Consider the following 13,754-nt stretch of genomic DNA (forward strand, 5'->3'; position numbering starts at 1 on the left):
AATTTAGCGTCTCTTTGAGCAGCGAAGAGCCGCCTCTGAACTTAGTTGTAATATTAAACTGTGTAGCCCTTCAGTTTCATTAAAGCATTACTTTGGTGTATATATTGTTGAATTATATTTATTTTTGTAAATTAGTATTTATTTTGGGATGTTTGCGAGATATATAATTTAAGCACATAGTTCAAACATTAGAAATATTTAACTGAAGCTTAAGACTGAATGAATGACGTTTATGTCTAGTCTAGAGTATATCTTAGATCCCATATTTCAAACTTACGCTAATTCTATAATATTTAAATATGCTAATTACATTTAGAAAATTACGCTAGTACGTAATTGGGATCTTTATGTTCTGAAGGAGAAATTTATTACAAATACATTTCTCATCTTCATATACTTAAATTATTCATGATGAGATGACTCTAAAATCCATGCATTTAGGTACAACTTTAGCTTCAATCCTGGTTTGTGATAGATGATAGTTTCAGAGACTATATTCAAGATGGCTAGTATTCCATCACTAGTCCTCTATCTGATCGAGTGCAGATCACTCTTCGTATCTGTGATGATGAACTTAACTTGAGCTATATGCTCCTCTAATAAAGAATTAATTTCGAAATTATATCAATCTCTATCTGAATAAGCTAGCTTTCGTGTTTCGTCACGATCCAATGATGAGTGGTATAATTTGTGCGTCGCTTACTAAGTCTATCCGCTGAATCGTCTCTCCATGAATAACAACATGGAGTATGCGTCGTCCAGCCACTGAATCGCCATCTTTAAAATTTCCTAAGTATTTATATCAGAATTTTTGCTGAGGTTAACCTAAACACCCATGGGCTTGATACAAAGCTATGTGCAGCAAGATGATTATTCCGAATGCGAGTTCTAGAACAAATTTCGGAATTTAAGAAATGATAAGAAATATCTCTGTGCCAGCTTTCTACTGTATAATGAGGCCAATTCTTACGTAAGGACAACTATGCTCAGCAAATAGAGCGAATTCACAGAAGAGATTATACAATAATTCCGTACGGTGTGTTGCACATTTTTTTTTTTTTTTTTTTTTACAATTATTTACAAGTGTTATCAGTTCTGTCTTTCTCGGCTGTTTTGTAAAATTATATCGCAAAAACAAAGACTAACTTTATCTCGAAATAAATTCTAATATTAGAGTTGCACAATATGCGTGTTCAGAGTAAATAGAAGCTGTACAAGTAGAACCAATCCATTATCCAATAGAGAATGAAATGATCAATGAAGAACGCTGAAACAGAGATTAGCCAATCAAAATATCTAAAACAGTTTCAAAATACTCTCAAAATGACTACTGTCGTTACTCGAGTAACTTTCATTTAGTCTTATTTGTGTGTGCGCGTATTTGTATACGTGCACTTCTACGAGCATGACAATTATTAGCTTCCTCCACGATGCTTTTCTGGTTATGCCACTGGATCAGGTAATACTCAACAATTAAAATTAGTTCTTCTTCTGAGAATCAGAAGTGTTGTCTAATATCGAAGAAAAACTTAAATATCTCGATGTGTCACATTAATTTCAACAGTAAACAGTCACGCTAATAGACATCGCTACCTCCGTTATCACCTGCAATGACGCTAATTGATACCAATGATTCTAATAGACACCTGCAATGACTAGTAGATGTCAATGACGATAATAGACACCCGCATTGACGCTAATATATACCTGCAATGACGCTAATAGATGTCAATAACACTAATACACACCTGTAATGACTAATGGATGCCAATGATACTAATAGACACCCGTAAACACTAATAGATGTCAACGACACTAATAGGCATCTGCAATGACGCTAGTAGACATCTGCAATAATTAATAGATGTCAATGATGCTAATACATACTTGCAATGACTAATAGATGTCAATGACACTAATACACATCTGTAATGACGCTAATAGACACCTACAATGACTAATAGATGTCAATGACGCTAATTCACACCTGCAAAGACTAACAGATATCAATAACGCTAAATTATATATATATATAATCTTGCTCAAGGAGCGCTAAAACAGCGAAACCTTCTTTGCATAAGCCACTGCCTGGTTTGATTCCAGGCAATAAGAGTTTGTGGTGGATGTAGTACTCATGCATTTAATTTGTAAAGTGTGATATACAACACACTTTTTTAACATACTAATTGCCATAAAAAAAATCCTGATGCCTGAAAATTGCCATGAAAAAATCCTGATTTCACGATGTTTTATATGAAAATAGATTAAGAACTTCGAGAACAAAACAACGTTTCTACTTCAATTCTTATTTATGATTGTTATATGTCCGTAATTTATTGAGCTGAGCGAAGCGAAGCTCTTATACTCGGGTTAGCCGTTTGGTTGTCCGCGAACTCCTCCTAGACCGTTTGGCCGATCTCAACCAAACTTAGCACGCTGATAGAGTGTGTCGTGCTGAGTGACAACATAGGTCGAAATCGAAAATCCGATGTACCATCGAGGAATAATCACCGAAAAACGCTTACTCCTAGACCGTTTGGCCGATCTCAACCAAACTTAGCACGCTGATAGAGTATGTCGTGCTGAGTGACAACATAGGTCGAAATCAAAAATCCGATGTACCATCGAGGAATAATCACCGAAAAACGCTTCCTGATTACGTAGTTTAAGCTCGCTCAGCTCATTTCATTGCAATCGGGTATATCCATTGCATTCCTAGTTAACTACAGAGTTTTGTCCAGTAGGCCACTCATCAGATTATATATAATAAACTAACCTTCGGCTAGCTGGGGTCTCCGCCCAAAGATCCTCGCGTTTGCTCGGCCTACGGTCTCGTACCTCTTAAACCCACAATTCTAAGGAATTTCAAGTTTCTTTTCCTATTTCAACTGTCTAAAAGATAAGATTTTGTATCTCATGAAAACGCCCATTTAAATAGCATAGTAATTTCTTCATCCCTTCTTTAGACAGCTTAAAAACTAAAAATATTCACCTTTGGCAATTTTCCTCTGGGTTAAGCCCGGAATGCTACAATCATGCCAAATTTCATCATTCTAATCCTGCCGAAAGTGCCTAAACATTTTGGGGTGTAGAAGATGTCCGACAAATAGAGGTCTAACATAAGAAAGATTTTTCATTTCCCCATAAGACCACTCTAAAGTTGGAAATTTTTATTTTTGGTAATTTACTTAGGTAACGCTAACGAAAACGTACAAGCATACCGAATTTCAATTTTTTATTCAAGTTCCAAGTACCTAAAATATGAGATTATAGATTCCAAAAAAGATCTATTTAAATAACATGAAGAATTTCTTCATCCCCCCTTTAGACCTCCTACAAATTAAAAATATTAACTTTTGGCAATTTTTCTGTGAGTTAGTCCCGAAGAGTTACAATCATGCTAAATTTAATCATTGTAGCCCTACAGGAAGCGTCCAATAATTTTGGGGTTTAGAGGATGTCTCTTATGAATAACATGGGAAAGATTTGCAATTACCCATAAAACCATTCTAAAGTTGGATTTTTTTTTATTATTGGTGATTTACTTAGGTAATGATAACGAAAATGTACAATCATACAGGATTTGAAGTTTTTATTCCTTTAATTTCAAGTACCTAAAATTTGAGGTTATGGGTATAAAAAAAAAGCCCATTTAAATAACATGGGAAAATATCTTCATACCTCTTTTAGACCCCCTGAAACTTAAAAATATTCACTTTTGGCATTTTTTCTGTTGGCTAGTCCCGGAAAGCTACAACTATTCTAATTTCAACTTTCTAGGTCAACCGGAAGTACTTCTTATTTTATGTTAGTCAGTTTTTGTAGTTTTATACAGTATATAGTTAAGTATTAGTTTACATTATGGTAGCGTGAGTCGCGTGAGCACCACGCGGCTCCCTAAAGATGCCTACTGTGTTTACTTCAGAGGGTAAGTGGGGGTATTACCCCCCAGACTTCGAGATTTATTTCCGCAGAAAATTGTTGAACCTATGATTGGTGTAGAAGAGATGACCGTGTAGAAGAAGAAAATGTTTAAAAATACTTTTTAAATATACTAACACAGTAATAGCTGACAGAGATGCATTTGTATTCAGATGATAAAAACAATTCAGTTTCGTTTCTCAGTGTGAAACTACGGTAGACTTCTAAACTATGGGAATTTAATATTCAAACGTGAAGTATACGTGGTATAGTACTTTTATAGCTACTGGTTACAATAGATGAATAAGGTCAAAGATGGAACCTCCTATTCGAATGCTGAATCCAAAGCCGTTCTATAAGACTTTCAACACTTACGTATAGGATAGTTTGGAAGCCTAAAATGCCAAAAACCTTTGTCAGTTTACATGAGATACATAAAGATAATTTACAATCAGATGTAAAATCCTACAAACTCTTGGCAAAAGCTGTGAATCACAGTATATCAACATGAATATATATTCTGATTTCAGCTGCAGGTCATGATGCACTAAAAAGCACATGTGTGAAAATATTAATTGCATCTGTGTCAGCAAATACTGTTGAAATTTCTTCAACACACGAATAATACCACTAAGAAATCGAATTGGAGACTCATTTTAGACCACTGCATGATGATTTCTATTGAAGAGCCCCAAGTGTTGGATTCAGGTTCTTGAGTGGTATGCAACCAAAACTCAAAGAAGAATGGATCCATTTGGTTTACTTTTGCAAGAATTATAGCAACCATAGACGCCGACTTTTAAGTTTCTCAGTGAGTGCTCACGCTTCGGCACTAACGCCCCATATTTTTTCTGTTATTATTATTATTATTATTATTATTATTATTATTATTATTATTATTATTATTATTATTATTATTATTATTATTATTATTATTATTATTATTATTCGAAAAGATCTAATAAACCAGTAATTCTTAAATTCTTGTTCCTGAGGCGAGAAAGGCTATCAAGACTTACTGAAATAAAATGAACCGTGAAATTATTTTTAAAAGCTAAAGAAAATATATATTTTATTTTAATTTATTTTTGTACGATTTCCTAAACTTTATATTGAACAAAATTCCCAAACTTTAAGATTTTGTTTGTGAATTTCAAACGTATCTAGCAATATTGACTAAAGTAAGGAGACAAAACCTTTAGACACATTTGAGGATAATTTGATTGAATATAGAAAATGATTCAACTGTCTTGTACTTTATGTAAACGAATTTTATATTTTTAAAACATAAAATAACAATATCAAACACCAAGTTCTTTAAAGAAATAATTATACTAGGTATACTCGCTTGTAAATATAGATTATTATCTTCGTTGTAATGTTATATCATTCGATTCTCGTTATGCCGTAAGCCTGAAGAGTTTAAAATAAGTATTGATAAATTATTATTCAACAAATATGCATCCCAATTGTTGCGGAATGCAAATTCAAAACCGGCAACTTTATTTACATCAAAATCTAGTCAATCATCCAATGAGATCTGTAGGAGTTTATTGCCTTTAGATGTTATTTACACCAACCATTAATATCGCAAGCTAACATCATATTTTACAACAAGGAAATAACTAATTACTTTCTGTTTGCATTACTACAATGAAGTCCTTTTATTTGTAAATGATTTATAATAAAATATTGATAGCACTTCCCATTACCTTCTCCCCCTTATGTTACGTTACTAAAGTCTCACACGTGTTAAGTCAATGTTTGCTTATTGTTACACTATCTAAAATTTAACCGGGGGTCACATGCACTATTGTTTATTATTATTATTATTATTATTATTATTCACCACATGAAAGTATAATTTTTAAGTTAATTCCAATGCAAAATGTCAATGGGTGCTTAGCACCAATGAGTGCTGAGGCCCCGGAACACCCATATAGCCGGTGCCTATGGTAACAACATGATTAATAATATAAGTAAAATAATACGTTTATTTGGTATACAAGTCGTCTGGTGAGCTCTTTCGTGACTAAACGGTTAGCGTACGCGCCTTTGGCGTGGGAGACCTGGGTTCGATTCCTGATGGGAGCTCATGTCGTTCGGATTCTACGTTAATCAGTAGGTCTACGTCTCATATATTCTCGCTGCTGAAAGGGACGTTAAAGTCAGCTCAACAAGTCGCCTGATATTAAATTTAATAGATTAGACATTTGCAATAACATGTAGATAACTACATGTAATGACTTGCAAATAATTTTGTGACTGATTACTCTAATTTGAATTACCGCAAGGAAGCGCTACTTTGAGAAGCTTTAGATATCAGGCTTGTTTTAAGTTAAACTTTCTTTCTCTGCTAATCATTTAGAGAAATCCCAAATGAAGTTTTAAAGAATGAAAATAAAAGCTTATAGTTTAACGTCAAACGATTATGCTGTTTTTAGGCTAAGGGAGGCCATGGTTTAGGCAAGTGAATGATGATCGAAGAATTGGTGGAATGAGAATGTGGGAGGAAACGGGAGTACCCTGGAAAAACCCACAGACACGATAGTATCCACCAGATTTTTTTTTTTTTTTTTTTTTTTTTTTTTTAGAAAATGCCATTTCAAAATCATGATAAATATAGTTTGACTTATGTGTTTTTTGCATAATCTTTTCTTCATATCTTAAAGATCGTCGCCAAAGGGTATCGTACCGAGGTATACAAAATGATGATTACTCATTGCTCTCAGGGGTCCCTCAGGACCCAAACCATGGCCCACTTTTATTTTTAAATTTAATCAATGATATTCCCAATTGCCTGCAAAATTCATTCAGTCTACTATATGCAGATGACCTGAAATTCGGAAGATGTATTAGTAATGTCAATAACTCGGTATCTCTACAAAATGATATAAAAGGTGTTTCCAAATGGTGTCAACTCAATGATCTGAACCTTAATGTTAATAAATGTTTTATATCATACTCGTGTAAGAACACACATCTAAAATCTAACTATTGCATTGGTAACGTCAATATGTGAGCGAAACTTGTAGAAACCTGCGATATACAATAAGAGCTGGAAGAAATTTCAAGAAACAAGACACATATAATGTAATCTTTAAATCAAAATTAGAATATGCTGCCGAAATATAGAACTCTGCAAGCAAAAACTGTAGCGGCAAAATAGAATTGATACAATCAAATTTCTCAAAGTACTTGGTTTTCAAGGAAACAGGCATATATCCTAAATTTGAAACATATCAGTGTTTAATTAAACAAGTTAACATCGTATCCCTCGTAAAGTTCGGTTACTCTGCCTTCTATGTAAAATTTTAAACATCAAAATCCAAATGTCACAATTACTTGAACTTTTGAAATTTAAGGTTCCCAACGTCAGAAGACGTCCAAAAGCTGGCTTATTTCTCTGTAGAACATTAAAAACCAATATAATGAAAAGCTCGCCTATTTTGAGCATGTGTGATCTCTACAATAAACTTTATGTGGTTGATCCAAATATTGATATTTTCAGAATGTTCTCTATTTTTTTTAAAGTAGTAAATTGTTTAAGTGCCAGAATCGATGACTAACCAGCCATTAAAATTATCACTTCTCTATTGATTCTGCTGTTGTGTCATGTTTATCTGTTTTTGTAAATACTGTAAATGGGTATCTTTACCTCTAGTATTCGTCTGTTTAAATAAATAAATAAATCATAATAAATTTATTATTTAAATAGGGCCTACTTGCAAATTGATTTAGTAATCACTTGAACGCATGCGCATGTTCTTTGTTCTTTTTTTAAAAAAATAAGGGCAAACAAAACAGTAATTAAAAGTAACAATTTTTAATCTTGTATTTTTTATGGAGTATACGTAGAATAAAACTTCCCTGTTACCTTCATTATTTTGAAACAGTAACACCAGTGTTGTATTCGATACTTTGTTTCGGAGATGTATGGCCTAGCTTACTGTAAACCCAAATTAGCAATAAACCTGGTTATGCATTACACATCGAATGGAAGAAAGTACAGCTTAAGTTTTCTTTGGGGAAGGGGGATCTCAACTCTTGTAGGTGTTGGTAAATACGCCTATAAGTAATTCTGATCATTCCCCCCCCCCCAAAAAAAAAAAATTGAAAGAAATCCTGGATGTGTATCGGTTATATTTGGTTCATGAGGTCTTAGGCTTAAAATTAGCGTAAGGTAATTTCAACTCATACGGCAGGTCATGTATTAATAGCCTCCCACTATTAAATATTAGTGGAGGAGAGAGTATAGAGAAGGACTTACCCGACGACTGTGAACGCTCGTACACCACACTCGGAAGAGTAGACAACACCCTCCAACGCTCTGTTACGTAATAGCAATGTTTAGTTTTAAGCCAGAGACATCTGACATGGAAAATTTCAATTACAACGACACTAGGGAAAGATTAAAATATTTGTTTTACTTCTGCTGCTAACCTTTACTTTTCCACGAAGTGTAAATATTGGGCAAGTCACCACATTAGTACGCAAGCATATTTTTCTTGGAGATATCTAAGCTAAACTTCTTCTTCTTCTTTTTTATCTGCATTCTTCTCACAACACGCAATGCTACTGCACAAGTGCACATTAGAAGCGTCACATCATTTGCCCTTGGCTATGAGTGTAAGTGTTGCTGTCGTCTTCTCACCGCACAGCCGAGCTGTGTGATTTCGTCTTTATTATAATTGTGAATGACAGTGATCACCAAACTGTCGATCGCGAGCTACTAATAGCTCGCGGGGATATTTTCAGTAGATCGCGTTAAGGGTCTTCACTACAGCGAAATTAATCTACCGCTAATTTTAGAGTTTTTCAGTAATATCTTCAAAAAAAATACAAATATTCAAAAAGCAGAAACGTAGTGAACTAGACAATACGATTTTGCATGTGATACCTTCACCACAATTCACCTACCTGCTTTTGGTATGCCGCTATTTACAGAACCCGCAAAAAATACTAAAACTAGCTACAGTTGCAAATCGTAAGTAGATAGATGAGTTGTGATAACGGTATCACATGTAAAATTGTATAGTCTAGTTCACTACGTTTTTGCTTTTCGAATATTTTTTATTTTTTTTGAAGATATTACACAAAAACTCTAAAATTAGCGGTAGTTTAATATCGCTGTAGTGAAGACCCTTAACGCATCAGTTGGCTATGTGAGTAGTGTAAGTTTATAGGCAATAAACGAATGTAAGATTAAAAAAAAAAATGGTAGATCTTTCGGTTCGTAGCTCACAGTAGGATTTAAAAACGGTACAGTAGCTCAGAAGCCTCATAAGTTTGGCGATCTCTGTCCGTCATTCACCTAACTTGAACAGGTTAATAGCAAAAAGTTTGCCTGGAGGTAAAATCTGCAGTATTGATTGATTGCGGCAGTGTGCAGATTAGATTTTCGATACTGGGGGGCAGAAGGGAAGGTGTAATTAGGGCCAACAGGAACATAAGTCGAGAACAATGGAATCTACTGTAATAAAACCAAACAAAACCACTTGGCGTAACGGCCCATTTTGTGGGCCTAAACCTGCTCCAGCGCCATCTGCTACCGAACGACTGACCACGTACAGCCTAGCGGCGAGCGCGTTGTCAGTGCGATGCGACGCTCTGTCCATAACAGGGAAATCAGGAGCTTTCTAGACCTAGTGGCCGTTACACCTTGTTTTCAGGTGACTCTCCAGTTTGTCTCATGTCGCTAGGTAGACACCGAAAATTGGAAAGCACCGGCCGGGAATCAAAACCGGGACTGCGCAGACATGAGTCCAACGCTCGAACCACTAGACTACGATGTCCCCTAACCTACTGTAATACGTTGAAGAAATCACATAAGGAAGTACTATGCACTCTAAATCCGTGTTCGGGGGACGCGGTGGCTCAGTGGTAGAGCATTAACCCCCGGTGTTTCGGGTCCCTGGTTCGATCCCAGCTCGCGCCGTGTGGACTTTGTGGTGGACAAACACCGTGCTCGTGGGTTTTCTCGGGTTCTCCCGTTTCCCCCCACTTTCTTCATTCCACCATTTCATTCATTTCTCATAATCACCGTCTCCTTTAACCTAACCGGCATAACCGTGGGACGTAAAACTTAAAGATTTCATTTCATTTTTCTAAATCCGTGTTGCATAATTCTCCGGTATCTGCGCAATGAATTGTGAAAAGGAAGTTGGGTATGGTAATACATTTTGAGGTACTTTCTAACTAAACATTAATGTCAATATAGGGTTCCCATGTCTCTAGACTAAAATCCGGGTCAGCCTATGAAAATGTACAGCATATTCATAGTTATGCACTTACTGAAATATCAGAATTAATTTAATATTAGGTCAATACTCACCAAAAGTAGGTAACAGTGCCAATTATTCCTATCAGTTTAGTATCGACGATTAATAAAAATTGACTTTTTCTTTTCAAAAAAATCACACGAACGATATTAACTTATATTTTTGAGAAAAATCGGGACATTTGTATTCGAACAATTCCGGGAGGGGGGGACAGATTATGTAAATTCGGATTGTGTCGGCTAAACCGTGATATCTGACAGACCTAATCACTTTCTCCTCTCATGTAACAGCCAATATTATTTGCATGTGTAATACAGCTTCTCATAATCGTACCTATTGTTGCCATGGTAATATTATTGGTGTTCTTATCGAATATCCAGTTATCGGAATAATTACCCGAGTCTCTGTCAAGTGGTCCTACCTACATACGTATTTCGAAGTAAAATTGTAATTTAGCAATACATTTAATTTGTTTTTATTAACAATATAAGATTATTCCACTTTATTATGAAGTAAATTACAATTTATACAGTGGCGGATCTAGTCCGGGGCCGGGGAGCCTAGGCTCCCAATTTTTCGAGTGACAAAAATAATTTAACCTATTATTTATATATTTTTGAAAGTTTATGGTAAATTAATAATATAACTCCATAGTCAGGGTTACGGCTGGCCCCTCCACCTTCTAGATCCGCCACTGAATTTATATAATTATGTTCATGTTCTATTGAAGTTATCAAATCAATTTTCCACCCTACTAAGGAAAGAAAAGAAAGAGAGAGAAACAGAACTCAATACGGTCAGACCAATTGTAACTCGGACCAAGTGGTTCATTTTCTACCTACCCCTACCATTCCTTTGGATATTTCCTCTATGATTCACTTATAAAAGTGTGGAATATATTGGAATAGTGTTGAATAATTTCTGTGTTTAATTTAAAAATTAAAATTATTTTTAGAGTACAGCATGCCCACAAAAACACTCTTTGATTTCAAGTGACTAGTTCAAAATTTACTCTTTTACTTTCATTAATACAGTCTTATGAATTCATCAAGTTCCATGTGGTATCAGTCAATTACAGATAATGTGCGCTCCATGTTACCCGGGACGCCGCGGTGCCTCAGTGTTAGATCGTTCACCTCTGATGTATGGAGTCCTTGGTTGGATCCCAGCTCGCGCCAAGTGAACTGTGGTGGATAAACACCGTGTGCGTGCGTTTCTCGGGTTCTCCCGTTTCCTCCCACTTTCTTCATTCCACCATTTCATTCATTTCTTATTATCACTGTCTCCTTTAGCTTAGCCGGCATAATTGTGGGACGTAAAACTTAAAGATATCATTTCATTTCATGTGTTACCCGGCAAACATCAATACGATGATCAATTTCGCACCATACTCTACGAAACATATCCAGCGTGATCGAGTTGAGAACTTCAGTAATATGCCTATGCAAATTAGCTATGGTTTGAGGTAGTGGAGGCACGTAAAATCGTTCTGTCACATATCCCCAAAGAGAAGCTTCCTCGACGAGAGATTCGAGCGTGGCGTGGGAGATTCGAGTTCGATTCCCGACTGGAGCTCATATGGTTAGGATTACACGTTAAGCAGTGGATCCACGTTTCAGATAGCCTCGCTACTGAAAAGAACGCTAAATTAAAAAATCAAATCAAAGTTAAACCAGTTGGAAGGACTCAAATGTTAACTCACTATGGCAGTTTATAGCCTTAGCGCCAATCCAAACAACAACATTTCGAATGTGTTTGAGTATAGGATTGAAAGTATCTTACATCATACATGTACAATGTAAGACATTTGCAAATGCATACATAACTTTGTTATACCCTCTTATTATAACGTCATCTTCCAAAATCACTTCCGAAGACATAACTGAAGGATATTCAGGTATTTTTTGCAAGTGACAAGTATAGGAGGGAATGCTAAACTGGATGACGGTAGAAGCAGAGAAAAAGAATGTGTATATTCTGGTGTAAGTATAAAATTAGAAGGCAGAAATGAATAGTTTAGGTCTTTCGGAATATAGCTAGCAGGTTAAAATTACATGAAGGAAAAAAATCAATTTCTATACTCAAACTTTTTACCTCTAAACACACGCACATATATATATATATATATATATATATATATATATATATATATATATATATATATATATATATATATATATATATATATGGGTTACTTTCTTTTGGGGGGAATGAAAATGTAATTGAGGGGGAATTTTCCCAACTCGATAATTCATACCTTGGATTGAAGGATTTTTGATTGGAATTTAATATTCCGTTCAGCATGGTGGCTGAATCAATTTTTGCCACTTGTCGCTTACCCCAGGAGCAATATGTGTATGCACTTTGTTTGGAAGCGCTTTAAAGCCAGTTTCGTCTATTTTCTAGATACGATTTGGTGCACATTACTATTTCTCCATTGCATCTTCCAAATTTCTAAAAACCTGATCCAACTGTTGCCCGCTAAATCGATTGTTCTAATAATAATTATTTGATTTGGTGTCCTCAGTGAAAGACTACTTATTTATTTTATTAAATTTCTGTGTTCAATCTCTTCCAGCTAATTTCGATTTCTTTGAGAACTGGTGCGGTATATTGGTTCAAGGAATTCATAAGCAAGGAAACAAATGTAAATGAACAGATTGCAATGTAAATCCACAGAAACGTAAATCTAAATATTTAGAATGTTGAACTATGTATTTCCTTTCCTTGATCCGGAAATGAACTAACACTGTAACCAGATTACTGTCTTCAGCACTATTGATTCATCGAATCCGAGAACTCGATCAATTTCTCTTACATGTAATCCTCTTTTCCTTAAGTTTGCATGCCAGCTGAAGAAGAGCATTAGATTGCGGCTTCAGTTCTTGCTTCTTTTTTTAAGGTTTTCAGAAAATAATAATAAAAAAAGAAAGAAAAAAAATATGCAATAGTTATGCGAGAAATACGAAGGGATTATAGCTTTGGAGTTTTTTTTGAAAACATGGCGTCGTTAGTGATATAAGTTCGGTGAATTGTGAATACATTGAAAGCTAATAGTGAAAAGAAGTGTCGATAAGTGTTGATTTTTGCTAAATACTGTTAGCAAACGTAAAATAAGTGCCTTATTGTTCGTGTTAAGTTAATAAATGTTGAGATTGCAGGGCAATTGTTCAGTTAAGACGATATGTGTTGTTTATATACTTACTAAATATTTACTTTCATTTTAATTTTAAGATATAATTTTAAGTTATAATTAGCATGACTTTTGCATGAATTTTACCTGAACTAACTTTAAAGTAGATTAATAAGGTTTAGTTTAGATTTTTGTTTCAAAGATGGATGAGGATAATAACTTATACTCAACAGAAAATTCAGATCCCCACACATTGAATAATATGACGGAGCAGATGGATGACATGTCAGTAGCTGAAAATATTGTGATTTCAGATCCAAACTCAAAAGAACCGGTATCGTCAAGTACGGGAAACAATCTGAAATGAAATGAAATCTTTTAAGTTTAACGTCCCACGGTTATGCCGGTTAGGCTAAAGG

At 35.0% G+C, this 13,754-nt stretch overlaps 2 protein-coding genes across 3 annotated transcripts in view; one reads left to right on the plus strand and one right to left on the minus strand.

The window, feature by feature from the left end:
* LOC145660508 (glutathione S-transferase-like) overlaps positions 1-8,420 on the minus strand; it is a 53,695-nt gene extending 45,275 nt beyond the window's left edge. The window contains exon 1 of the mRNA XM_081725655.1: positions 8,192-8,420. The gene's annotated coding sequence lies outside the window, so the exon portion shown is untranslated. The remainder of the gene's footprint in view (positions 1-8,191) is intronic.
* Positions 1-13,754, plus strand: part of LOC145660500 (cytochrome P450 3A29-like) — a 49,738-nt gene that overhangs the window by 2,727 nt on the left and 33,257 nt on the right. The window contains exon 1 of one of the 2 annotated variants that reach the window (XM_081725640.1): positions 8,444-8,550. The exons of the other annotated variant lie outside the window; for it this stretch is intronic. The gene's annotated coding sequence lies outside the window, so the exon portion shown is untranslated. Of the gene's footprint in view, positions 1-8,443; positions 8,551-13,754 lie in introns of those variants that run through there. 2 annotated transcript variants of the gene reach the window in all.

The sequence above is a fragment of the Thermobia domestica genome, chromosome 1, assembly GCF_964235325.1.
Source record: "Thermobia domestica chromosome 1, izTheDome1.hap1.1, whole genome shotgun sequence".
Taxonomy (NCBI): Eukaryota; Metazoa; Arthropoda; class Insecta; order Zygentoma; family Lepismatidae; genus Thermobia; species Thermobia domestica.